This window comes from Pan troglodytes, chromosome 3 (genome assembly GCF_028858775.2).
Source record: "Pan troglodytes isolate AG18354 chromosome 3, NHGRI_mPanTro3-v2.0_pri, whole genome shotgun sequence".
Classification (NCBI taxonomy): Eukaryota; Metazoa; Chordata; class Mammalia; order Primates; family Hominidae; genus Pan; species Pan troglodytes.
This window is the reverse complement of record NC_072401.2, coordinates 66,927,569-66,954,080: the sequence shown is the minus strand read 5'-3', so window position 1 is coordinate 66,954,080 and position 26,512 is coordinate 66,927,569. Positions and strand designations below refer to the sequence as shown.

The 26,512-nt window shown below is 33.8% G+C and overlaps 1 long non-coding RNA gene across 1 annotated transcript; it reads left to right on the top strand.

Moving 5' to 3' along the window:
* The first annotated feature begins 2,201 nt into the window (after nt 1-2,201).
* On the top strand, nt 2,202-21,196 carry LOC129143870 (uncharacterized). The gene is made up of 2 exons (XR_008547829.1): nt 2,202-2,286; nt 20,686-21,196. It is a non-coding gene; the product is annotated as an uncharacterized LOC129143870 (long non-coding RNA).
* The last annotated feature ends 5,316 nt before the right edge of the window (nt 21,197-26,512 follow it).

Genomic DNA, 26,512 nt, shown 5'->3' with positions numbered 1-26,512 from the left:
TTGTGATTGCTAGTTTCACAGGAATTATTATAATTTTTATCAGTTAAAATGCATGTATAAATGTGGAAAATGGGTTAGATGTTATGGCAGAAAAAAGAAAGGAGAAATAAAAGGTCTTCCCAAATGATTCAGCTACTCGTTAACAGCATAATAATAAATAAAATTTGAGCCAGCCAGAGACCTAAGTTTCATTCTTGTCTTCTGCCTCATTTTAGTCTTCTATCTTTGATCATTATACTCTTTTAAGGTCTCTTGAATCTCCTAATGTACTTTAAAAAATATTTTCAGTTATTACTTTGGTTTACTGTTGTACAACTTTTCATGAGTATTAACAGGATTATTTCTTGTATCCTTGAAGCCACTCTGGACTTTCACAGCGCCTGTGTCATATTATAGCTAGGTGACTGTTGAATTAATCTTTTTTTCTTAGGCCAATAAATCCAACTATTGCCATCCGTATTTGGTCTCTATTTCTTAACATAACTTTACATCACATCATGTCACAGCACATCACATCATATCATAACATGACAAGATGCTGCACAGCACAATAGAAAACTTGACATTCCTTTATCATCTTACTCTAACCTCATATCTCACCAATACCTGCTTTGGAAGTACCTATTCCCTTCCATTAAAATATTTTTATTTTTTTCCTCCTTGCTTTTATCTTACCACTATTACTATCCTACAGCTATATTATGATTGCACCATAAGCTACATCAGGACAAGAAGTGAATCTTGTTGAACATGGATATTCTGATGTTTATTTTACTATACTTGTAATTTAAATTAATTAACTATAAAATAAAGTGTCTGATGTTTATTTTACTATACTTGCAATTTAAGTTAATTGACTATAAGAATAAAGATATATAAATATATTTATTGAATAAATGATATGTGATGAATATGTTATCTATATAGGCATACCTAGATAAAAATACATTGTTTCTTGCTCCAAAAGTAATTATTTTTAATGTGCCAGTCATGTTCAATAAAATCTATAGAATTCAGTTTAGTTGTTCGGGGGCCATGCCACACTTTACTGTGATGTATTGTCTTTTAGATAAGACTAGATTCAGTTTGCTAAAATTCTGACTATGTGTACATAAGAGAGAGAATGTCTGTCTCTCTCTCTGTGTGTGTGTGTATGTATGTGTATATATACACATATGTAGAGAAGGAGAGCAAAGTTATCTTGAGTACATATATGATTACAAATAACAACTTTTGTTTGTATGTTGAATGTCAGTGAAAGTTTCTTTATTTATTCAACATTGGAAAGATATTCCCTGTGAGTATAGAACTCTAGTTTTGTCTAAAGGCAAAACTTTAAGTCTTTAAACTTTTAACTTTTAAGTGTTTGAAAACACTTAAAGAATATCATTTTATTTTTATCTGACTTTCATAATTTATTTTGGAAGTCCTCTCCAAGTCTTTTTTAGCACTTTTCAAAGTAATATATTTTCATTTTCTTTCAGTGATTTTATTTTTCCTCAGAGAAACACCCATTATGCTGTTAGTTAGTCATAGTCTGTTAATTTAGCTTAATCCAAGAAATTCTCAAACTGACCTTATGCTAGTTTTAGTTTTTAGAAAGCTCACTATACCTATTTCTCCCCATTCTCCCTACTTTAGCAAGTAACTCTCCGGTAGAGCATGTTTATTACTGCCATTTTTTTCTTTGACAGTATTAAATCCCTCAGGAACATGACATCATGGAAAGCCTCACTCTAATTTCCATTCACTTTCTGCTCATTTCTTCATGTCCTTTACCTGCACAGCTTAAGAATCAATAATACTTATTATTTTATATTATTATTGTTATATTATATTATTATTATATTTATTTATTTTCCTGTGTGTCTCTCTTGTTTCAGGGATTCTTGCCATTAAGTTCTTGCATGCTTGGCAGTCTTAAACTTTGATTTTCTTTAGTTACATGAAATTTTCAAGTCCTCTGCTGTCTTCTCTGCCCGTTAGAGAAACTGTCTGCCTCGTTTTTCAAACATTCATTCTAGGTCAAGATTCATCAAATGTCTTGAGGGCCCAACTTTATATACATCATCTAGATTAAGCTTTTTACCAACGCTGCAAATTATAAGTTCTACTCTTATTTCACAGACATGATCCTTGAAGCCAAAAGAGGTTACATACCTTGCCCAAAATAGTACAGGTAGAGTTAGAGGCAGTTCTCTCTCTAATCTTCACAGTCACTTCACTATGGAAGAATGCCTTCCAGATGTTGTTTAAAATAAATGAAGGAAGTTTGGTGACAAAAATGTAAGTAGGAGCTAAATTTATGAGGACTTTAGTTAATTTTTACTTCTTGAAACATTAATGTATTTTGTTCTATAACTGACAATGATAGAGATTAAGTATTTTAGAATTCTAAATATTTGGCCTCTTTGTTAAAAAATTATGATTATCACATTGGCAGTAGGCATTTTAAAAATTTACTGCAAATCATAGGACTTTATTAAGTTGTTTTTCTTCTTTGATAATAAAGAGTTTTTGAAAGACAACATTTTAATAGAGATAACATAAATAGAAATTTATAGAATATCATAGTAAGTAGGTAACATGAGCTACAGCTCCCATGGAAGTTTTTATAATATTGCTCACCATAATTGGTGATCACTGTACTTTTGTACCATCTCTTGACATTCCATTTTGGGACATTTTTTTTCTCATGTTAAGGAGTAAATAAATCTATATTTGTTGCTATTGATTATTCTTTTGTATAGAGAATAGATTTTGACAAATGAACATGCCAGGGAAATGCCTGCACTGTGAGGAATGTAAAAACAAGCAAAGTATATTGAAAGGGTAAGATTTGCTTCAGAATAACAGGGTGATAATTTTAGCCAGAACAAATAGGAGAGAATCAGTGGGAGAGGTGATAATGCTATGCTGTCATAGTTAAGATTGCAATGCAATGAGCAAACAAATAGTTCTATTCTGGAATTTCAAAGAGAGCTAAATAATCAAGCAGGTCTTTGTGAAATAGTGTAGGAGTAGTTGGTCATAAAATTTTCCATTCTAATATAGTCTGAAACTTTTTCTGTAAACTATATTAAAATGCTAACAATATACTAATATGAATATGCTAAATAACTCGGGTAACTCCAGTAACATCGGATATTGACATTATTACAGACAGAACAATACTGATATCTTGGATTTTAGAGGGTGTGGAAATAGCTAGTACTCATTATATCCAGACATTTATTCCATATTTGTTATGTTAACAAAAATCAAATAACCAAGCCAAACAAAAACTCCAGTACTATAATGCCACTGTACAATTAAAAATCTTGCTCTTGCTTGTTATTTGTTATTTGACAGGGCTGGTAACTTTTATCAAAAGTCTCTGTTCTTATTCTCCTGAGCAGCACCCACTCTTGGTATTTCTCTCACATCTCAAAACACTCATCGTGTTTCAACTTCTCTTCCTTGGCATGATCCTTGGAATTATGAGCTAGATCCTCTTATCCATCCATTTTACAAAGTCCTTATGGTAAATACCCTCTATTTTCAGATGTTTCCATATTTATTTTATGTGCCATTATCCTTTTGTAATGATTTAGAGAGGGAGGGTCTAGCTAGGGTCCAGAATCACCTGGACTTGGGTTCAATCACTGAATTGCTAATTAAATAAGTCACTTAACCTTCAAAGAAAAAAAAAAGAAGAGTGAAGATGAGTCGTTACTACAAGGTGAGGGCTTCTTCCTCTTTCCTGAGAGGAAAAAAACTAATAATCTGCCTTTGATCAGATTCTAAGACAATAACCAAACCATGGTTATCTGTGATTTGGATCACTAAACACAAGAATGAGAAATTTTTCTTTTCACCTAAGGCCAACTCATTTTGCTTTTTTGTTCACACATTTCACTGGCTTCCATTGGTCTTTCAGCCAAAGTTATAGACTTTGAGAATCCCCACAGAGTCGTCTATGGTTCTGGAATAAACCCTAGTTTAACTTAATCCTGTATTACCAGTATGAACCCACCCATTGATAAAATAATGTATTGGATAATATTTGCACTGATTTCGGCAGATGTATTTTACCAGAGATCATAGAAATGGATGCAACTGGGCAAAGGTAGAATTCAGGCATTCACCTGTGTCCAAAACAAGTTCCAAGTTATAGTATCAGACCTTTAAGACAAATAATAATAACACTTGCCTAACAGGTTTATTTTGACAAATAAATTATATATCTTATATAAAACACAAAATGCACTAGGTGATTCTAATTTACCACTTAGTTTGCTCACTGTTCAATGAATGCATTCATCTTTTCATGCTTTATTCAACCAGAGAAAAATATAGAGAGAGGAAATGTATTTTGCGATAAATGCTATGACAATCTAATATAGAGAAGTCCAAAAGATACAGAGATCTAACCAAGATTGTTGATGAGGAGGGTGCTGATGCACAGAACAACAAAGGAGTAATATGCCAGTGGTAAAATAAAGAAAGCAGGTGCCATATTAAAACTCACTTGACCTAATAGAATACTGCTGATGGGTCAACTTAATGAAGACCAAGAATTGTCCATGGGGATTTAGCAAAAATGATGCCATTGTTGACTAGGGCAAGACAATACAGCATCAGATTTTATGAAGAGATGTGGATAAAATATGGATTCAAATGAATTCATGAGAGAAAAATTTGAAAAAACTTATCAAAAAGAATAGACAAGTCTTTTCAAATGTTGATGTAAAAGGTTTTCAGAGAATGGAGCATTAAAGGGTTTTATAAGATCACAAGAGAGCTGTTTCAGTTTGTTTGTTTGTTTGTTTTTTAACAGAGTTGGTAGATAGAAAGAAAGAAAGCTGGCAAAGGAAAATGAGCTTATTTCAATGGCCTCAACTGACGCATAAGGGCTCACTTACATTCAACAATAGACCAACATTCAGACTCTTATTTTGGTGCAGTAGACAAGTATGGATGCAGCTGTATTGCCTACTATTCCCTTAACACCTATTTTTTAAGCTTTTAGTGAAAGATTAATATTAGATTGATATTAATATTAATTAGATTGATATCGATAAAATATTTAGTTAATTTAATCTTTTAATAAAGCCATATATTCTTATTGTTGAAGTACTATGATTGTTATTTTTACTATTTTGGAGGGACTATTCCTTGTGGTTGGCCATGTTGGTGACTAATATTGAACTTGGCTTGGCTACCACTATGTCTCTATCTTTAAATGTTTATTCAAATAAAAAAATTAATAACTAGGTCTCAAAAGTCATTCTAGTCCAACTAGGTCTCAAAAGTCATTCTAACAAGCAGAATTATTAAGACTGTGTCTTGTACTCCATTTTGCAACGAGAAATAGAGATTTTTTTTCTCATTGGTTCAGTTATTCTGTAGAATGTTATATCAGAAGCAGAGGCTTATTTCTTATTAGCTTAGTTTCTCTTAAGTTCCTTTCCTGGGAGGTGATGTCTTATTTCTCATTGCTTTGACTGTTTAGTATTGCACAGGTAAATAAATTCAATATCTATAGTGGTTAAAACATTCTTGTAATCTGGTCAGTTATTTTTTTGTCATAGTACTTACAGTTCTTCAGCAATTTTCAATTTCTTCTATATTTCAAAGGTGAGAAACTCACCTCTTGTTCAAACTCTATGTATAACTGATTCTACAAATACCACCCCTTACATGTCTCCTAAAACTTTCAACCATCTGTACTGCTACAGCTTTCATTCTAGCATAATACATGAGTGTGTCTTATTTGGTCTATAATAATACATTTCTACATCCCTCTCATTCTTTTTAACTTTTGCTCTAAGTTGAAAGGGTTACTTTTCAGACTGCAACTATGTTCATGTCATAACTCTATAAAACTTTCATATTGTCTTTACTATAAATTCAAATTCTTAAAAAACTATTCTTTTAAAAGAAAAACACTACCTACTTCTCCAGCTCCAGCTTTAGCAACTCCAGCTCCTCTTCATTTTTATTTTAGCAATGCCAAGATATTTTTAGATCTCTGAAATACTAGTGAATACTAGCGATCTTCCTAGTTCCTGGGTTCTTTTCCCAATGCAAGGAATACTCTTCCATTGTCATTCTCCATTTAAGTAGTCAATTTTTGTTCAAACTTCAAGTCACACCTTGAATGTGTGGGGTTTTTTCAGAGAGATTAAAAATCACTTTTTAGTATTTCCATAGCATACTGTAATCTTTGTTATTGTAATTGTTTAATTTGCTTTAATGTATTATTTTGCCCCTCATATTTGAGCTACTTTGAAGAAGGGCTTGTTCTATCTTGCTCTCTTTTATACTCATGGAACATAGAACTGCTCTTACCCTGAGTAGGTAATAAGTCGTTAGTGACTAAATGAATATCTAAATGTATCAATAAGAAAAACATCCTGAAATTATTTTTCATAGTGAGAAAATCAGTTTTTTTCCCTTTCCAGTTAGGTGAGTCAGGGAGGAAGTAGTATGTACTTATCAAATAATAAATCATAAGGAAAAAATAAAAACTTTTTATATAGTGCTTTCAGAAACATTGTGAATAAATTTGTTTTCACATATAGTTGACCCCAAGTAAATTCCTTATCAAATCTCAGACATCAAATCTGAGGCAGTGTTAGATTTTTAATTCACAGTTTCTTGAAAGCCACAGGTAAAAACAAAACTCCTTCAATTTTATAAAGAGAGATGAGGATAAGTATTTAAATATACATACAACATATATTGAGTGTATTAGTAATATTATCAGCTGTAAAATATTTCTTGTACCTCATGTCCTATATTTTACAACACAATACTGGAAGTGGACTATTGATATGGTTTGGCTGTGTCCCCACCCAAATCTCATCCTGAATTGTAACTCCCACAATTCCCATGTGTTGTAGGAGGAATCTGGTGGGAGGTGATTGAATTAAGGGGGTGGGTCTTTCCAGTGCCCTTCTGGTGATAGTTAATCAGTCTCACAAGATCTTATGATTTTAAAAATGGGAGTTTCCTTGCACAAGCTCTCTCTTTGCCTACTTCCTTCCATGTAAGACATGACTTGCTCCTCCTTGCTTTCTGCCAAGATTATGAGGCCTCACCAGCCATGTGTAAGTCCACTAAACCTCTTTCTTTTGGAAATTTCCCAGTCTCAGGTATGTCCTTATCAGCAGCATGAAAATGGACTAATACAGTAAATTGGTACCAGTGGAGTGAGGCATTGCTGAAAACATACTAAAAAATGTGGAAGTGACTTTGGAACTGGGTAACAGGCAGAGGTTGGAACAATTTGGAGGGCTTGGAAGAAGATAGGAAAATGTAGGAAAGTGTGGAACTTCCCACAGACTTGTTAAATGGCTTTGACAAAAATGTTGATAGTGATATGGACAATAATGTCCAGGCTGAGGTGGTCTCAGATGGAAATGAGAAACTTGCTGGGAACTAGAGCAAAGGTGACTTCTTATGTTTTAGAAAGACACTGGCAGCATTTTGCCCCTGCCTTAGTGATTTGTGGAACTTTCAACATGAGAGAGATGATTTAGAGTACCTGATGGAAGAAATTTCTAAGTAGCAAAGCATTCAAGAGGTCACTTGGGTACAGTAAAAGGCATTCAGTTTTGTAAAGGAAGAAAAACATAAAAGTCTGGAAAATTTGCAGCCTGGCAATGTGATAGAAAAGAAAATCCCATTTTCTGAGGAGAAATTCAAGCTGGCTGCAGAAATTTGCATAACAAACAAGGAGCTGAATGTTAATCCCCAAGACAATGGGAAAAAAATATCTCCAGGGCATGTCAGAGGTCTTTATGGCAGCCCCTCCCATCACAGGCTCAGAGGTCTAGGAAGAAAAAAACGGTTTCTTGGGCTGGGTCCAGGGTCCCCATGCTGTGTGCAGCCTAGGAACTTGGTGCCATGTGTCCCAGCTGCTCAAGCCATGACTAAAAGAGGCCAAGGTACAGCTCTGGCCTTGGCTTCAGAGGGTGCAAGTCCCAAGTCTTGGCAGCTTCCAAGTGGTGTTGAGCCTGCAGGTGCACAGAAGTCAAGAATTGGGATTTGAGAACCTCTACCTAGATTTCAGAGGATGTATGGAAATGCCTGGATGTTCAGGCAGCAGTTTGCTTCAGGGCTGGGGCTCTCCTGGAGAACCTCTGCTAGGGCAGTGCAGAAAGGAAATGTGGTGTTGGAGTCTCCACACAGAGTCCCTACTGGGACACTGCCTAGTGGAGCTCTGTGAAGAGGGCCACTGTCCTTTAGTCCCCAGAATAGTAGATCCAGTGACAGCTTGAACTGTGTGCCTAGAAAATCTGCAGACACTCAATGTCAGCCCATGAAAGCAGCTGGGAGGGAGGCCATACCCTGCAAAGTCACAGGGGTGGTGCTGCCCAATACCATGGGAACCCACCTCTTGCATCAGCATGACCTGGATATGAGACATGGAGTCAAAGGAGATCATTTTGGAGCTTTGAGATTTGACTGCCCCTCTGGATTTCAGATTTCATGGTGCCTTTAGCCCCTCTGTTTTAGCCAATGTCTCCCATTTGGAATGGTTGTGTTTACCCAATGCTTGTACCCTCATTTATCTAGGAAGTAACATAACTTGCTTTTGATTTTATAGGTTCACAGGCAGAAGGGACTTGCCTTGTCTCAGATGAGACAATGGACTGTAGACTTTTGAGTTATTGCTGAATGAGTTAAGACTTCATGGGACTGTTGGGAAGGCGTGGTTGGTTTTGAAATGTGAGGACATGAGATTTGGGAGAGGTCAGGGGTGGAATGATATGGTTTGGCTGTGTCCCCATACAAATCTCATCTTGAATTGTAACCTCCACAATTCCCATATGTCATGGGAGGAACTTGTTGGGATATGAGTGAATTGTGAGGGCAAGTTGTTCCTGTGCTGTTTTCATGATAGTGAGTCTCACAAGATCTGATGGTTTTAAAAATGGGACTTTCTTTGTAGAAGCTCTCTCTTTGCCTCCTTCCATCCATGTAAGATGTGACTTACTCCTCCTTGCTTTCTGCCATGATTGTGAGGTCTTCCCAGCCATGTGGACCTGTAAGTCCATTAAACCCTCTTTCTTTTGTAAATTGCCCAGTCTCGGGTATGTCTTTATCAGCATTGTGAGAACAGACTAATACAACGATTGCCTTCAATTTGTAGGTGGTCAAAATGATGCCTAAACAATCATTAATAATAAGGGAAGAGATTTGTTCCTGGGTCTGTCTGATTTCAAAGCCCATGATTGTAATACAGAAATCAAGTTAGTTTCTCAGGGTAAGTTTTAGTGACAATGGATTGTTGATACTCAACTACAATGTAATTTTAGATGGATTTTGTTTTTGTCTTAGTTAGGAAAACTGATATAAAAACCTATTCCATTATCTGAATGGAATTTACTATTTCTATTTCTAATCATTGTTGCAATGTTGACAAGTTTTCATGTCTATATCTAAGGTAAGAAATACAAGATGATCATAGTGTTGAGGAAGATAAAAATTAGACTGATACTTGTGAAGAAGAGAAATTCCACAAATTTATTTTTTCTTCTTCAGAGTGGCAGGTCACTCTTCCTTCTCTACTAGGGAGGGGCTGCCTACACTCCCAATTGCCTGCAATGTCTCCAGGCAGTCTGTGGCAAATATGTAACTCCTTCCTAATTTGTTGCACTTAATGTTTGTTCTTTAGGTGGAATTGTGAGATATGGAGTTCTTCTCTTGCAATATAACCCGTGATGAGTCCAAGTGTGTCCTGGCTCCTGAATGCTTCTCTATGGGATTATGAAACCTCACCTGACATTATGCCTCATCTTACCTAAGCACTGCTTTTTATAGAAAGCTTGCTCTGTGCTTACACTAAAGGTTGAGGTGGTGTTTGCTTCCTCAATTTATATTTAATGGATACATGATCATTATACAGAGATATCGACATAATAGATTGAAGTTTACTGTGATATTATGCTTAATTTAATAGTGCTTTTATATTTGTTATGTGATGAAATGAATGAACGTTTAAACATAAGGTACCAGAAGTCCTTTTTACTTGCTTTTGGCAAATATGAGGAACATATATTTTTTGAACCAATCATGCATAGCATAAAGACTAGCACTTTTCAGATTGTGCCTGAACGTGATATCAAGTCTATTATTTTTCAGGGTTGCTGATAATCCTAGTATGAAGATATGAAATAATTTTCATTAATTTCCTACTGTAAGGAATTTTAAACTTCAAAATTTGAAGTCTAATGGTAATAATGTATGCTTAGATCAACTTTTTTTTTTTTTTTTTTTTTTTGAGACGGAGTTTCGCTCTGTCGCCCAGGCTGGAGTGCAGTGGCACGATCGCGGCTCACTGCAAGCTCTGCCTCCCAGGTTCACACCATTCTCCTGCCTCAGCCTTCTGAGTAGCTGGGACTACAGGCACCTGCCACCATGCCCAGCTAATTTTTTTTTGTATTTTTAGTAGTGACGGGGTTTCACTGTGTTAGCCAGGATGGTCTCGATCTCCTGACCTTGTGATCCGCCCGCCTCAGCCTCCCAAAGTGCTGGGATTACAGGCGTGAGCCACCGCACCCTGCCTAGATCAGCTTTTGAGGCACTGAGGAAAAGAGTTGTTTTAACTTGCTGTGCATATCTTCCCAAAGTTATTTATTTAGATAATTATTTTTTTCAACTTTTAGGTTCAGGGGGTACATGTGCAGGCTTGTTACATGGGTATATCACATGAGCTAAGGTTTGTGGTATGATTACTCTTATCACCCAGGTAGTACCCGATAGGTAGTTTTTTCAGCTCATACCCCTCCTCCTCCTTTTACCCGCTAGTAGTCTCCAATGTCTATTGTTTCCATCTTTGGGTCCGTATGTACCAAATGTTTAGTTCCCACTTATAAGTTAGAAGACACAGTATTTGGTTTTCTCTTCCTGCAGTAATTCACTTAGGATAACAACCTTCAGCTGCAACCTTGCTGCTGCAAAAGACACAATTTTGCCCTTTTTCCTGGCTGTGAAGTATTCCATTGTATACATGTACCACCATTACTTTATCAAATCCAACATTTTAATGGGCACCTAGGTTGATTCAATGTCTTTACTATTGTGAATAGTGGCACAATAAACATACAAGCATGTGTGTCTCGTTGGTAGAACAATTTATTTTCCTTTGGGTGTATTCAGCAATGGGCTTTCTGGGTCAAAGGGTAGTTCTGTTTTAAGTTATTTGAGAATTCTCTGCATGGCTTTCCACAGGAGCTGAATAAGTTTACATCCCAACAAACATTTATAAATGTTCCCTTTTCTCTGCGGCCTTGATGGCATCTATTATTTTTTGACTTTTTAATAGTAGCCATTCTGACTGACATGAGATGGTATCTATCTCATTGTGGTTTTGATTTGCATTTCTTTAATGAAACGTAATGTTGAGCATTTTAAAATGTTTGTTGGTAACCTGTATGTCTTGTTTTGAGAAGTGTCTGTCCTTTGCCTACTTTTTAGTGAGGTTATTTTTGTTTTTTTGCTTGTTATTTTGTATAAGTTCCTTATAGATTCTGGATATTAGACCTCTGTTGTATGCATAGTTTGCTAATATTTTCTTTCATTCTGTATGGTGTCTATTTATTCTTTACACTTTTGAAATTTTTTTTTTTTCTGCACAGAAGCTCTTTAGTTTAATTGGGTTTTGCTTGTCAATTTTTGTGTTTGTTGCAATTGTTTTGGGGTCTTGAGCCATATATATTTTTTGACTGTTAGCCTATTGCCAATGTCCAGAATGGTATTTCCTAAAATTTAAAATTGCTGAAATACACACAGCCATGCTACAACTCTTATTCACGCTATACTGAGGTATATAAAATAAATACCACTTTTTTAAAATTCTCATAGCTATGTTGATTACTCATAGGCCAGCACTTGGCTATTTATCAGAGAAACAAATACAATCAGTCAAACTTTGAAATATATAGGATTTTAGTGCCTCCCAGTCTCAATGGTTTCTTTTTCATGGAGTCCTCTCTTTTATGTCAAAGCACTGTTTCTTAAATTCAGTCCTTTGTTTCTCTCCATGATGGTATTTTTTTAAAGGAGAAGTCAGGTTTGTGTGACATCTGGCAGTTGAGGAAGACAAAGACCAAAAATCCTTGCAGTACCTTCTAAACCATTCAAGCCTTTGGTTAAAAAAAAAAAAAGACTGATATGATCTTCCCTTTGACCTAGTGATCTCTGAATTGTGACTATCCAAGCTTGTCTTTTAGAGTGTTGTAGTAACCCTGCCATTGGAATCCCTGGCCTTGACCATTGCCTTTATCTTGAATTCCCTACAAGTAACACATTCATTGTGCATTGTGACTCAAGACATTTACTGGAACTTGACTCTGATAGGACTTTATTACATTGTCACCAGGGCATCAGAGATTTCTGAATCCTCTTCTTAGTTTACATAGTCCTTTGGGGAAACAGAATTCCTGACTCAGTCTATTTTATCCATCCATCTCCCCTCACCATTCTGGCACAATTATCACCTCTTCAAGTTGGTTGTTTCCTTGAGGACATGTCCAGAAAGCCTGGCATATCCACAAGATTCTTAGAACTGTGCACTTTTAGCTTCCTCCCTCCTCCTTCCCAATATTGTTGGGCTTCCTGCGTATCTTTTCGGAATTTGAAGTGAGGAAGACAGAACAGGCTGATGTGATATCTTCTCACAACTCTCTCTGTCTCTTCTTCCCATAAGCCATCCAGGTCAGGAAGAGTAGTAGGTCTTTCTTTGTCCTTATGCTGTATTCCTGTATTAGATTCTCCCACTTCTCTAAATATAATTAATCTTTCAATCCAATTTTGTGCCATCATAGCAGATGGAATTCAGTAAAGTGATGAAGAACACAGACTTTTGAGCCAGCTTGTCCGGGTTTGAATTCCAGCTTCATAATTATTACATATATGACTTTGATAAGTCACTTAACCAGACCTCAATTTTATTTTCACTGAAATATGGATTATTACAATACCTACTACACGAAAAAATGAAGATGAAATGAATTAATGCAAATAAATATCAGAATAATGCCTTGTATATAAACCTCAATATATATTAGCATTTGTGATTAGTGCAAATCTTATAGAAAATGATATTAAAAGAACATTTCAATCTTTGCATTTCTTTTGAAGTACTCCCTAATGTGCTTGGCTTTCTCTTATACTTTCCAAACTAACTAGAATTCTAACACTTAGCCACCTCAAACTCATCCACATCTATGATTAAAACCTCCTTAAATCCAGGAAAAACATGAGATATATTTTGTTCAGCTGAATTTGTTGAAATTTATTGGGAAGTGTCTTAGTTTCTAATCCCAATGTTATGCCACATTCTTTTTTGACTAAAAAAATTTAGAATCCAGACTCTGGTCTCAGTTGTTAGTTTAACAAAGAAATAGGTTTCAAATGACTCTGTTCTTCAGAGATAAAGGCATGGTTTTACTCTCTGAATTTTCAGAACTGTGGCCTTAAATTTTCTGATTCTGCAGAATTCTGGCCTTAGATACCACAATAAAATAATTTCTTTCTTTTAACACTTTTTTTCTTCTCCTTTTCTTCCTCCTTCTTCTCTTTTGCTCTCTCTCCTCTCTCTGTTTTTCTAATTATATATAAAATCTTGGGTCTTTCTCCAAAATAAGGTCATTTTATCATATCCCATGCCAATCAGAACATTGTAGCCTGAGTTATTGCAACTGAGTCTGGGCTTCAGTTCAGCTTCCTTTTTTGAAAAGCGGTTCAGTTTCTTGAGAATGCCAGCTCCTTTTGCAATTGCTTTTGGAGATTTTGTCATGATGTCTGTGCCCATGACTATGTCCTGAATGGTATTGCCTAGGTTTTCTTTTAGGGTTTTTATGGTTTTGGGTTTTACATTTAAGTCTTTAATACATCTTTAGTTAATTTTTTTGTATAAGGTTTAAGGAAGGGTTCCAGTTTCAGTTTTCTGCATATGGCTAGCCAGTTTTCCCAGCACCATTTACTGAATAGGAGATCCTTTCCCCATTGCTTATTTTTGTCAGATTTTGCAAAGATCAGATGGTTGTAGATGTGTGGTGTTATTTCTGAGGCCTCTTTTCTGCTCTATTGGTCTATATGTCTGTTTTGGTGCCAGGTCCATGCTCCTTTGGTTACTATAGCCTTGTAGTATAGTATGAAGTCAGGTAGCATGATGCTTCCAGCTTTGTCCTTTTCGCTTAGGATTGTCTTGGCTATACAGCATCTTCTTTGATTCCATATGAAATTTTAAATACTTGTTTCTAATTCTGTGAAGAATGACAATGTCAGTTCAATGGGAATAGCATTGAATCTGTAAATTTCTTAGGGCATTGTGGCCATTTTCACAATATTGATTCTTCCTATCCATGAGGAGGGAGTGCTTTTCCATTTGTTTGTGTCCTCTCTTACTTCCTTGAGCAGTAGTTTGTAGTTCTCCTTGAAGAGGTCCTTCACATACCTTGTTAGCTGTATTCCTAGGTATTTTATTCTTTTTGTAGTGATTGTGAATGGAAATTCATTCATAATTATTTGGCTCTCTGCTTGTGTATTGTTTGTGTAAAAAATGCTTTTGATTTTTGCACATTGATTTCATATCCTGAGACATTGCTGAAGTTGCTTATCAGTTTAAGGAGATTTTGGACAGAGATGATGGGGTTTTCTAAATATAAAATCATGACATCTGCAAACAAAGATAATTTGACTTCCTCTCTTTCTATTCAAATGCTCTTTATTTCCTTATCTTGCCTGATTGCTGTGGCCAGAACTTCCAATACTACGTTGAACAGGAGTGGTAAGAGAAGGCATCCTTGTCTTGTACAGGTTTTCAATAGAAATGCTTCCAGCTTTTGCCCATTTGATATGATATCATCTGTGGGTTTGTCATAAATAGCTCTTATTATTCTGAGATATGTTCCATCAATACTTAGTTTATTGAGAGTTTTTAACATGAAGGGATGTTAAATTTTATCGAAGGCCTTTTCTGCATCCATTGAGATAGTAATGTGGTTTTGGTTTTTGGTTCTGTTTATGTGATAAATGACATGTATTGGTTTGTGTTTGTTGAACCAGCCTTGCATCCCAGGGATGATGCTAACTTGATTATGGTGGATAAGCCAAAATTGACAAATGGGATCTAATTAAACTAAAATTCTTCTGCACAGAGAAAGAAACTATCATCAGAGTGTACAGACGACCTATAGAATGGGAGAAGAATTTTGCAATCCACCCTTCTGACAAAGGAATAATATCCAGAATTTACAAGGAATTTAAACAAATTTACAAGAAAAAAAAAATTCCCATCCAAAAGTGAAGAAAGGATATGAACTGACACTTCTTAAAAGAAGACTTTTATGCTGCCAGCAAATATATGAAAAAAAGCTCAACATCACTGATCATCAGAGAAATGCAAATCAAAACCACAATGAGATACCATCTCACACCAGACAGGGTGGCAATTATTAGAAAGTCAGGAAACAATAGATGCTGGCAAGGCTGTGGAGAAATAGGAAAGCCTTTACACTGTTGGTGGGAGTGTTAATTAGTTCAGCCATTGTAGAATACAGTATGGCAATTCCTCAAGGATCTAGAACAAGAAATACCATTTGACTCAACAATCCCATTACTGGGTATATACCCAAAGGAATATAAATCATTCTACTATAAAGACACATGCACACATATGTTTATTCCAGCACTACTTACCAGAGCAAAGACATGGAGCCAACCCAAATGCCCATCAATGATAGATTGGATTAAAAAAAAATGTGGGACATATACACCATGGAATACTATGCAGCCATGAAAAAATGAGATCATGTCCTTTGCAGGGACATGGATGAAGCTGGAAGACATTATCCTCAGCAAACTAACACAGGAACAGAAAACCAAACATCACATGTTCTCACTCATAAGGGAGTGTTGAACAATGAGAAGACATGGACACAGAGAGGGGAACAACACACACCAGGGCCTTTGAGGGGTGGGGGATGATGGGAAGGAATTAGAGGTTGAGTCAGTAGATGCAGCAAAGCACCATGGCACACGTATATCTAGGTAAAAAACCTGCACATTCTGCACATATATCCTTTTTGCTTTTTTGTTTTAATTTGGGTTTTTAGAAGAAATAAAGAAAAACAACTTCAACAAAAAAAGAATGCAAGCTCCTAGAGGAAGGGTAGGTTGGAGGGTGGATAGGGAAAGGGGAGATGTTGGTGAAAAGATGCAAGGTTTTAATTAAGAGGAATAGGTTTTAGTAATCTCTTGCAGAGCAGAATGACCATTGTTAATAATAACTTATATTTCAAAATTGCAAAAATATTAGATTTTAAATGTTCTCAAAACTAAGAAATGATAAGGTTATGAAGTGATAGATATGTAAAGTAGTTTGATGTAATCATTTCACAATGTATGCATATATCAAAAATCATATTGTAGCCCATAAATGTATAAAATTATTACTTGTTAATTGAAAGTTTAAATGAAGAACACTTGGGCACAAAGGAAAGAAGAAACAAACAAGTGGTTAAAGGCAATATTTATTAAAATAGATAAGATGCAGTTCCAGATTTGACCTAAAGATAAATTTCCATTTCTCCCCTCCCCTTTTTTTTTCCTTCCTGTGACCCTCTTGTATCTTTATTTTTGTTCTGCCTCAGGTTGGAATCCTGGCCTCATAATGGCTTGGCTCTCAATAGTCCATAGCTCTGTAATTATCCAGGGCTCACATAAATGATACATAGATTCCTTAAAACATTGGGGTTATATCTGTACATACTATGGGAATGCATTTCAGTTCCAACCAGATAGTCAAGCTGGGGTTTCACTTTCCACCTCCACTGACCCTCTGGCTATCAATAGTAATTTTTTGGCTTATTCATCAAATATACTGGGAATTTCAAAAGGCTAAATGCTCTACACTCACCTATTCAAATGACTATCATCAGTTATTTAAAAATAAATATTTTCAAAGCCATCTGTTGTGTAAATTATTTTTTAAATATACATGTTTTACATAAATGAAAATACCAAAGACACTGATTTTGTTTAATCCTTTTTCTTTTGACTTTTTTTAACTCTTATCTATTCATCTGAGTGATTAATCCACCAAATAATTCACATACACAATTCAGTTTAAAGCCTCTGCAAGTTCAACTATTTTAACTGTATAGAAGAATACATAGAGTTTTCTTTGTCATTTCATAATTTAAAGTGGAATTACTTTTCTGCTGTTTTTAGTGAACAATACTTTATGGAAATTCCTCCATTTCAAGTGGCATATATGCAATTAATTTTGCTTAATGCCTTCATAATACTTAGTAGTGGGGTACACCATAATTTATTCAGTTACCTTACAAATGATAGTGATTTATGTTATTTTCACTTTTTATCTACTAAAAATGATGCTTGCCATAAAACTTTTGATACATATATTATTATACAAAGGTATTCTATTTTTATGGAGTACATATCCCAACAGAAGTTTAAAGGGGAAATTTATCTTAGTACATTTAATTTGTGCTGCTCAATTTCTTGCCTTAAAACCAATTCAGATTTTTACAAGCAATATAAGACTGTCATTTTCCAGTCCCCAAAAGCAATGTCTTTTTAACTTTTTACATACAAAATGTAAGCTGATACATATAAAATATCAAGTCATTATTACCTGTATTTTCATTTATCTGAATACTAGTGAATTTAACAATTTGGATTACTTTTTTGGTGAATTTCCTATTCATATCAATTGACCATTGTTTTTTGATAATTGTGTCTTTTTTAAAAAGCTTATTGTTTACATTACACACATGTTTTCCATTGCCATACATTTGTTATTAATTTTTATGCAAGCAGGTATTACTATCTTTCATTTTGGTTGTTGGTTCCTTTTACAAGTTTTTTTTTTTTTTTTGGTTCCTTGACTACAGATAGGAGTTTAATTTTAGCTAAAGTTGGATAGTCATGCAGTGGTAGAAATCCAAGGTATCCCTATACAAACCATAAGAAAAAGGTAGACTGTTTCCTCCTGCTGATATGTGTAAAGTCATCCTCCTTTTTTGTTGTCCATATATTCTCTGAGAATTACAGAGAAATTCAGCTCAACTATTCAATTGATTATGGGGGTTAGTCAGACTGCTTAATATTGTTGTGAAGTATTGTTAAAAATGTCAACTTGGAATAAAAAGGAGGTAAAACTCTCTAATATGTTGGTGAAGCGTCTGCTCTCAAAATTAGTAGAGAATATCAATTGTAGAGAATACAATACCAGCTCTTACTTCCCCAGAACTCAAGACTTCATTTGCCTACGCTCAAATTGTCATTTGACTTGGGAGAGGCAGATTGTATAAGTGATTTTCATATAAAAGAAAGAAGATAATTTCAGGTCATTAGCCTTCTTAGAATGCCTTCTTTGACACTCTGTGTTCAAATCTATTTTGTTGCTGTCAAGAAGGAGGGGACTGCCCTAGGGTTGATTATGATTAACTAACATTCTCATATAATACATATAATCCATTACTATACTGCTATTCGTACATGGCATATATACTTTTATGGAACACTGGCTATGATTTCTGATCAATTCTATAGATCTTTACATATTTTCTTTACATTTGGAAACCATGAAAATGTAAAACATTGCCCCGTGTAAAACATTGCCCCTTTATAGAAGGGCAATGTTTTACCCAATGTTGCAAAATGAGTTGATACTTGTCATTTTGTTGCATGAAATACCTATGATAAACCAGATTTTAGCTGCTCATCACTCCTTTCAGTGATACAAATTCTGTTTTAAATGCAAAATACATTTGGTGAATCATTAGTGTCTCAAACCTGAATAACTCCATTACAATGAAATCACTATGTGAAGAAAAATGACTGACACTACCCAAAACCTCTGAATTTGTATGCATTGAAATTACCGTACCAGATATGGTGTGGAAGAGAAGAATTAATCATTTTTATTAATATGATATTCAAAAAAGTGTACTTTCTCCTCATTTTCATGACCAACATATCATGTCTGACACATTTATTTTTGTCCTTCACAGTGAGTTACATTTCATCTTTTGGATTATTGGCACGAAGTAAAAGAGATAGTCTTGCTGACATCTATTAATAGTTTCATATATCACTTTAGTAGTGACTCAGCATTTCCACTACATAAGTTCAATTTATCTCTCTTCAGTATTATTCATACATTTGTAGCACAATTCAGAGTTCAACAATTATTTTCCTACATGGAAAGAGCATTCTTCTCATGAATCCACATAGCATGCTTCCTGAAACATTTAAAATGTGATAATCCTATTTTACATTTCAAACATCCTTAAACCGTGTAGCAATACATTTGTGATCTTGGTCAAGTCCCTATCTCCCTTGACTCACTTTATTTATGTATATACAACTATAATATTACACATTATACATATATGCTAATTACACTATCCTTGTCCTTAAAAATCTTTCTTTGGAAGTGTTGTAATTTTATGTATCCTAAAGTTAAACTAAAATGAAGAATTTGATGTTTATCAATCAATATCCATTTAAAGACAGATAAACAAATAAAGAACAATTTGTATTGTTTTCTCTATCTTCTCCCAGTGTACAGTATCTTTCTTTAGTTTTTTGATGATTTTACTTGTCATCCAATTTGTTGTACACCAATTCTATCTTGAATATTTATGAACATAAGATCGTATTAATTGATCTATACATGAGAATGTTTTACAGAAGTTTAGAAATTCCATCAATAAAAACTAGTTATTTTTTCCCCTGATTTTAAAGTAAGTGACTTCACCACCTGTCTCTTTTCTTATGAGTGTGGCTGCTAAAAGCATATCTGGATTTAACATGCAGAGATCAGACTTTTTTCATAATGCTTGGATTTGGTAGATAAGGTTCGTGAAGCAGCAAAAGGTTTCGCAGGAACTCTTTAAACATATTACAAAAAGTTACAGAAAAAAACTCTTTTAGAGATGTTTTTATTTTTTGGCATTGACTAGTTGAAAAGACCAGGTTATTTGTCTAATAGATTGACACACATTTGGTGTGTGGCAAGTGGTCTTTTTCTGATGTTGTTTACTTTTTTTCGCAATTCATCATATCTCCTGTAGAAGAGTAATTACAACCAGAAGTTTGATTAGAGTTATATTCAACTTTTGTAGAACAAAAATAATAATGCTTCTGTGTTATTTCTATTGTGTTAAATTACTACACACAGAATGTCTGGTTGTTCTATTTTTATTAATGTAAACATTCACCAATGAGTAAAGTGCTGTCAGTCTAATCACTCTACTAGAAAAATTCTTTACCACATTTTCAACTAATCATTTAAAATCATTTTGATTATTGCTTAGATTGATTGTTCCATTATATGTTACAAAATGTTAATATTCCAATTCCCCTTTCCTTTTGAATTTATTAGATAAAATTCTTCTCTAAAGAATTCTCCCTCTTCATTCTGTTATGCTAAATTAAAGTCCATAAAGGTAGATGAGATAAATGCTTGTTTCTATTCTTACATTACCAATTTTCAGAACAATGCATTGCCTGTTAATATCATTATGAATTTTGGAATTTATAAAAATCAATTGTACTTTCTCATGTTATTCTCCACTTGGTTCATAAGCATAGTTTTTGTGAGGTTTCCTGTGGTCTTTGGAGATGAAAATTTTTAACTTTCTTGTTGCTTTCTAGCCCAGAAAATGCCTGTGGGGAACATAGAGAGGCATGTTCCCAGACAGATATGGATTGATTTATTTCTTGAGAACATAGGATCAACTCAGAAGACCATGGATGGTAAATTGGATGAAGAAAATGTGGTACATGTGCACCATGGAATAATACCACATAGCGATCAAAAAGAATGAAATCAGGTCCTTTGCAGCAACACAGATGTAGCTGGAGGTCATTATCCTAAGTGAATTGACGGAGGAACAGAAAAGCAAATACTGCATGTTCTCACTCATAATTGGGGCTAAACTGAGCGCACATGGACATAAACATGAGAACAATAGACACTGCGGACTATTAGATGTGGGAGGGAGGAAGGGAGAAGTGCAAAAGTTGATAAACTACTTACTGGGTACTATGCTTACTACCTGGGTGATGGGATCCGTACTCCAGACCTCAGCATCATGTGATACGCAGATGCAACAAATCTGTACATGTTCCCCTGTATCTAAAATATAAGTTGAAATTTTAAAAATCCCTGCTTTTGTTTTTGTTTTCCAATGATATTTAGAGGCTGTAGTCTAGGAGCTAGACTGGAGACACTGCTTAATATTCTGAAATAATGGAAAGATTGAGAAAATGGGTATATCAGTAAGAGCACAGCATTTAGAAGTTTGTACTAATATGTGCAATTCCAATTTAAGATCCAAAATTTCCAAGTAAGTTATCCAATTATATTTTATCTTCTCTCAACTGTCATAGTTTTAATAACAATGTGATTATTAAAATTATTATTGTACCAAAATTTAGCAAAGATGCATTTGCAAGTATTTTGCATGTATCATAAGTCTTAAAAGTTTTTCAAATCCATTTTAAAGTATATTTAATGCATTTCAGCCTCAATAACAGAGCAATACCTTGTCTCTTAAAAAAAAGTATACTTTAAATTTCTCTAGAAAGTAATTTGTTTACTTGTGTAGCTATCTCATTCATTTAATATGCACTTAAGTTAATTTGTGTCATTATTTCTATTTTAAAAGTCTGTTTTTTTTTGATTTATTTTGAGTTATTTCAGGTAACTTTAATACTAAATTTTTTTTTTACAACAATACATGAAAAAGGAAATTAGCCAATTTTACTCACAAGTACAAATTAAAATTCTAAATGAAATATCAAAATGAGACACCTATTTTATGAAAAATATACTATATCATGATATGTTTCAGATTATTCCAGATTATGTTAAATTAAGTTACCGTTAAAACAATCAATGTAAATTATTCATAGATTAAGAAAATTTACATGATCACATCAATAATAGTATATTAATCACTTATAGTAAATATGTACTTGTGACAAAAAATGAAAACTTTCACAACTGGGAATGGAAAGGAACTCCTTTAATGTGGCAAATATATATATAAATAATTAAATCAAATATCATATTTGAAAATCTTTTTTTCTATTGTAAAAAAGGTGAATATTCCCATTATTAAATGTACAGTTAGTGTTAGTTCAGAAAGAAAATTTGATAAGTTTTGAACATTGTAATAAATAAATGTGTAATTATTTTCAACTATTATGATTGTGCAAATAGGAAATTTAAAAGAATACTCAACAAAATTCTTATATTTAATGAAAGACCTTAATAACTCTACTACATAAAAGTGAAAAATAAAAATGGTTTTGTTTCTACATAAACTTAGGAAATAACATTTATGAGAAAATACTCTTTAGAAAAGCAATGAGGAGTAAGTTCCTCAATAATAAATATAGCAATATACTTGTAGAACCTGTATGGAAAGTTTATATATTATTTTTAAGAAACAAATAAATATTTTGAAAAATATATCGTGTTCATCATTGTGAGGACATAATATTTAAAAATTTCAGTTCTCCCTAAATATCATGAAGATAACAATTCTTCCTATATTAATTTATTGATTTAATACAATTGAAACAAATTAATATCTTTTTTTAAGAAATTGGCAAAATTGAAGACTAATAGTAATAGTCTAAATACTCCTGAAGAAGAATAAAGATAGAATTAGCAAGTAAGTGTTCTACCAGATTTCAAATATTTTCATAATCATAATAATTACAACTACGGGAGGGATGCAGGATAGAAACATTAATTAATGAAAAATTAAAGAGAACTCAAAAACAGGCTGAATGATATAAGAATGCTTGTTATGTGACAAATATTTTACTACAGTAGGGTACACCTGATTATTTAATGGTAGGTTTCAGGAAATGTGGAAAGAAAAGCAGATCTCTATATAATTCTTTCTGTAAAATTTTGTTTTCAGTGCATTAAATTAAAACTTAAGTGAAAAAGGCCAATCTATAACATTTTAATGTAAACCTATAGAATAATGTCTTTAAAAATAATGTCAGCTAACTTTTGCTATGTAACAAACCACAGACAAACTTAGTGGCTTAAAACAACAATTGCATATTTGGTTTATGATTCTTTTTGTCAGAAATTTGGCCTAGGAACACATGGTTTTTTCTCCTTATTTTAGTTCACCTAACTCATGCATCTATAGTCAGTCAGTGCTCACCTAGATGGTTCTGCTTTTGGGACTTGGTTAGGGTTGTGGATTGGGGTAAGTGGAGATAATTGGATCATAAGTTTCACAATGTCCATCAGTTCATCTGAGATGTCCCGTACATGGTGAAAGGCAGGTTTCCAAGAGAATGACTGAAATAACACAAAGCCCCAATGCCTAAGCATGGAACTGACACAACGTCACTTGTCAAAGTGACAAAGAAAGGCATGGTTTCGGATTTCAGAAGCAGACATATACATTCAGTCTCTTGTTAAGAGCAGTTACAAAATCACATTGCAAGTGCCTGGATACAGGAAGAGAAATAATTGCAAACATTTTTTTTCAAACAAGTCACTAAAATCTAAATTCAAATTAAAGAAAGATATTGCAAAATGGACACAAATTTACAAGCCATGAAAATAAACAATAAAATAAAATGAATTCAAATGAATAACTTTAATAATGAAATACACATAAAGTACATATTAGAAAGTAGATATTTACAAAACCTGTGTAACTGAAAAAGTTGGTATCAAAAGTACATAATAAAAATAATAGTAAAGAAAGAATTTATGAACAAATATAAAATGTAATAAAATTAGAGCAGATATAGAAATTGGCATTTAACCACAAAGAAAATAAAAAAGGTAAATCAATCTTTAAAAATATTCTTACATTTATTAGTCATTAGGCTAATGCAAAATATTACTACAGTATGGAACTATTTCATTGCATCTAGGTAGACACACATTAACAAATTGGACCTTATCAAGTGTTAGTGAGAATATGAACTGTATTATACATCGTTGCTACACAACATAATTGGTGTGAAGTACTCGTCTCCAGGGGAGAAAAATATATTCCTTTCTTTTTAAAATAGATGTGGTCAAGTGATTTTCTTTGGCCTAAACATATGAGTAAGATTTGAAATGGGGCTGCTTTGTCTGCTAGATTCCCAAAATGGTATCATAAAGTAGAGCCACAGACATACTGTAATGGCATCTCAATAATGTGAATGGGAATAAACTCTTTTTGTTCTAAGCTACTGGGATTTCGGTAACATTTGTTATTCGTGTATCAAATTCTTAGATTAGTGACTCAAAAGAAAATAATGTCTTCTGTTTCTATGCCTTGATCACCGTGCATTATATACATGTAACAAAATTTCTCAGGTACCCCATAAATGTGTACAAATAAATAAATAAAATACAAGTAACTGTTAACAGTATCATGGTGCTCTATCTATATCTTCTACAGGCTTTTATAAATGTATATTCAGAAATTGCATACCTCCTAGATTCCCATGCATGTATACCTTTCAAAACTGAATCAATAATTCCCCCAGATGCTGGAAATCTTGGATATTGTTAGTGCCCAGCTGAGTCAATTTCCAGGAAATGCTCTAGGCCAAAATAGTCTCTACCAATAACTGGTTGGTAAGGAGATATAAAAATCTAGACTCACAGCTTCAGTGCAAGGCAACTGTGGAGGGTCATGCCAGGTCCACTCCTACCTTTGCCCAATCATGCTGCCTTCCCTTCCTCACAGGTGTCGACCTTAAGAGATAGCCCCAATACACACCCTACCTGCAAATCTGCTTCAAAGTTGACTTCCAGGAAACCTGATCTACAACACATTCCATTCTAGAAGAAACATTTCAAATGCTGATTCTCATGTCTTAGTATTCACGGATCGATTACACTTTTAAACAACTGTGAGTTAAAGACAAATTTATAACTCTTTTACACTCAGCATGTAAGCTCTTTTCTCTGAGACACAATAGCTTAATTTTTCTTACTATTTGTTCCCAGTTACTCGTGACTACTTAATATCACAGTTCAGTGTTTCTAGGCGCACAGCCAGTTTACAAGTCCAGCTACAGAGTTTTAGCGTTATCCTCCCCCAAGCCAAATACACTTAAATGAGTATTTATTTGAATTAATTAGAAAATTATCACTTAGTTTAAGTAACCTAATTGTTCTCAGCATTGGCAAAAATCCCAAAATTTACAAACTGAATTAAATGTCTGTTACCAAGGGTAGGGCAAAATAAATCCTATTTAAAATCTTAAAGTGTAAATGAACTGTTGTTAAAATAATTATGAAGTTACATATATAAATGGTAGATGGAGGTATATATATGTGTTTGTATATATATGTGTAAGCTTTAAGCACATTACAAAGCAAAGGTTTATAAATAAAAGGTATGACAATTATCTATTGCAACTGTCATTTTTCAGAAAATATCATTTATTTCAACAAAATTAATATTCATAGCGAAAAGTGGAACTTTTCATAATATGTATATACACTTATGTATGTTTATATAGAAGAGCAACTATTTGTAGAAAAAATACAGTAAAGAAAATATTGTCATACACAGTGTTACAAACCAGGGAAACCTTATTAAATATTTTATTTGTTACTTTCCAATTTTATCTTGTTCTAAATACATAAGGCTAACTTTAGATAGATTATCTAAGAGATTAACATTAGACAGAAGAGCTAAACCGAATAGATAAGATTAGCAAATATTAAATATAATATTAGATAATTTATATCCAGCAAATACTTATTGAGTAGATAACATGTACATTTTCTTTGTTTGCTTCTTGAGACAGGATCTCATTCCATCACCCAGGTTATAGTGCAATGGTGCAAATCATGGCTCACTGCAGCCTTGACCTCCTAGGCTCAGGGGATCCTCCTGCCTGAGCCTCCTGAGTAGTTATGACTAGAGTTGGAGGCCACTTCACTGAGCTAATTTTTAATTTTTAAAATTATTTTTTTAGAGATGGGTCTTGCCCAGGCAAATCTGGAACTCCTGGGCTCAAGCAAACCTCCTGTCTCGGCTTCCCAAAGTGCTGGGATTACAGGAGTGAGCCATTGAACCCAGCCAACATGTACTTATAACTGTTCATATCACTGGGAATAAAGTAGACAAAAGAAAATTCTTGTTCTCATTGTATTGTGTGTGTGGGTATATAAATACATATATTTATTTCTACAAATTGTGCTGTATATATATGTATGTGTGTGTGTATATATATGTATACACATATATGTATATATATACACACACACACATATATATGTAAAGGAAAAAGACATTAAACAAACATAAATAATAAAACAATCTATAAATAGTGCTATAAAGATAAAAAACTGTAGAAAGTGTTTCAACATTCCCCTTGAAAACTGACACATGACAAAGATGCCCTCTCCCACCACTCCTATTCAACATAGTTCTGGAAGTTCTGGCCATGGCAATAAAGCAAGAGAAAGAAACAAAGGTATTAA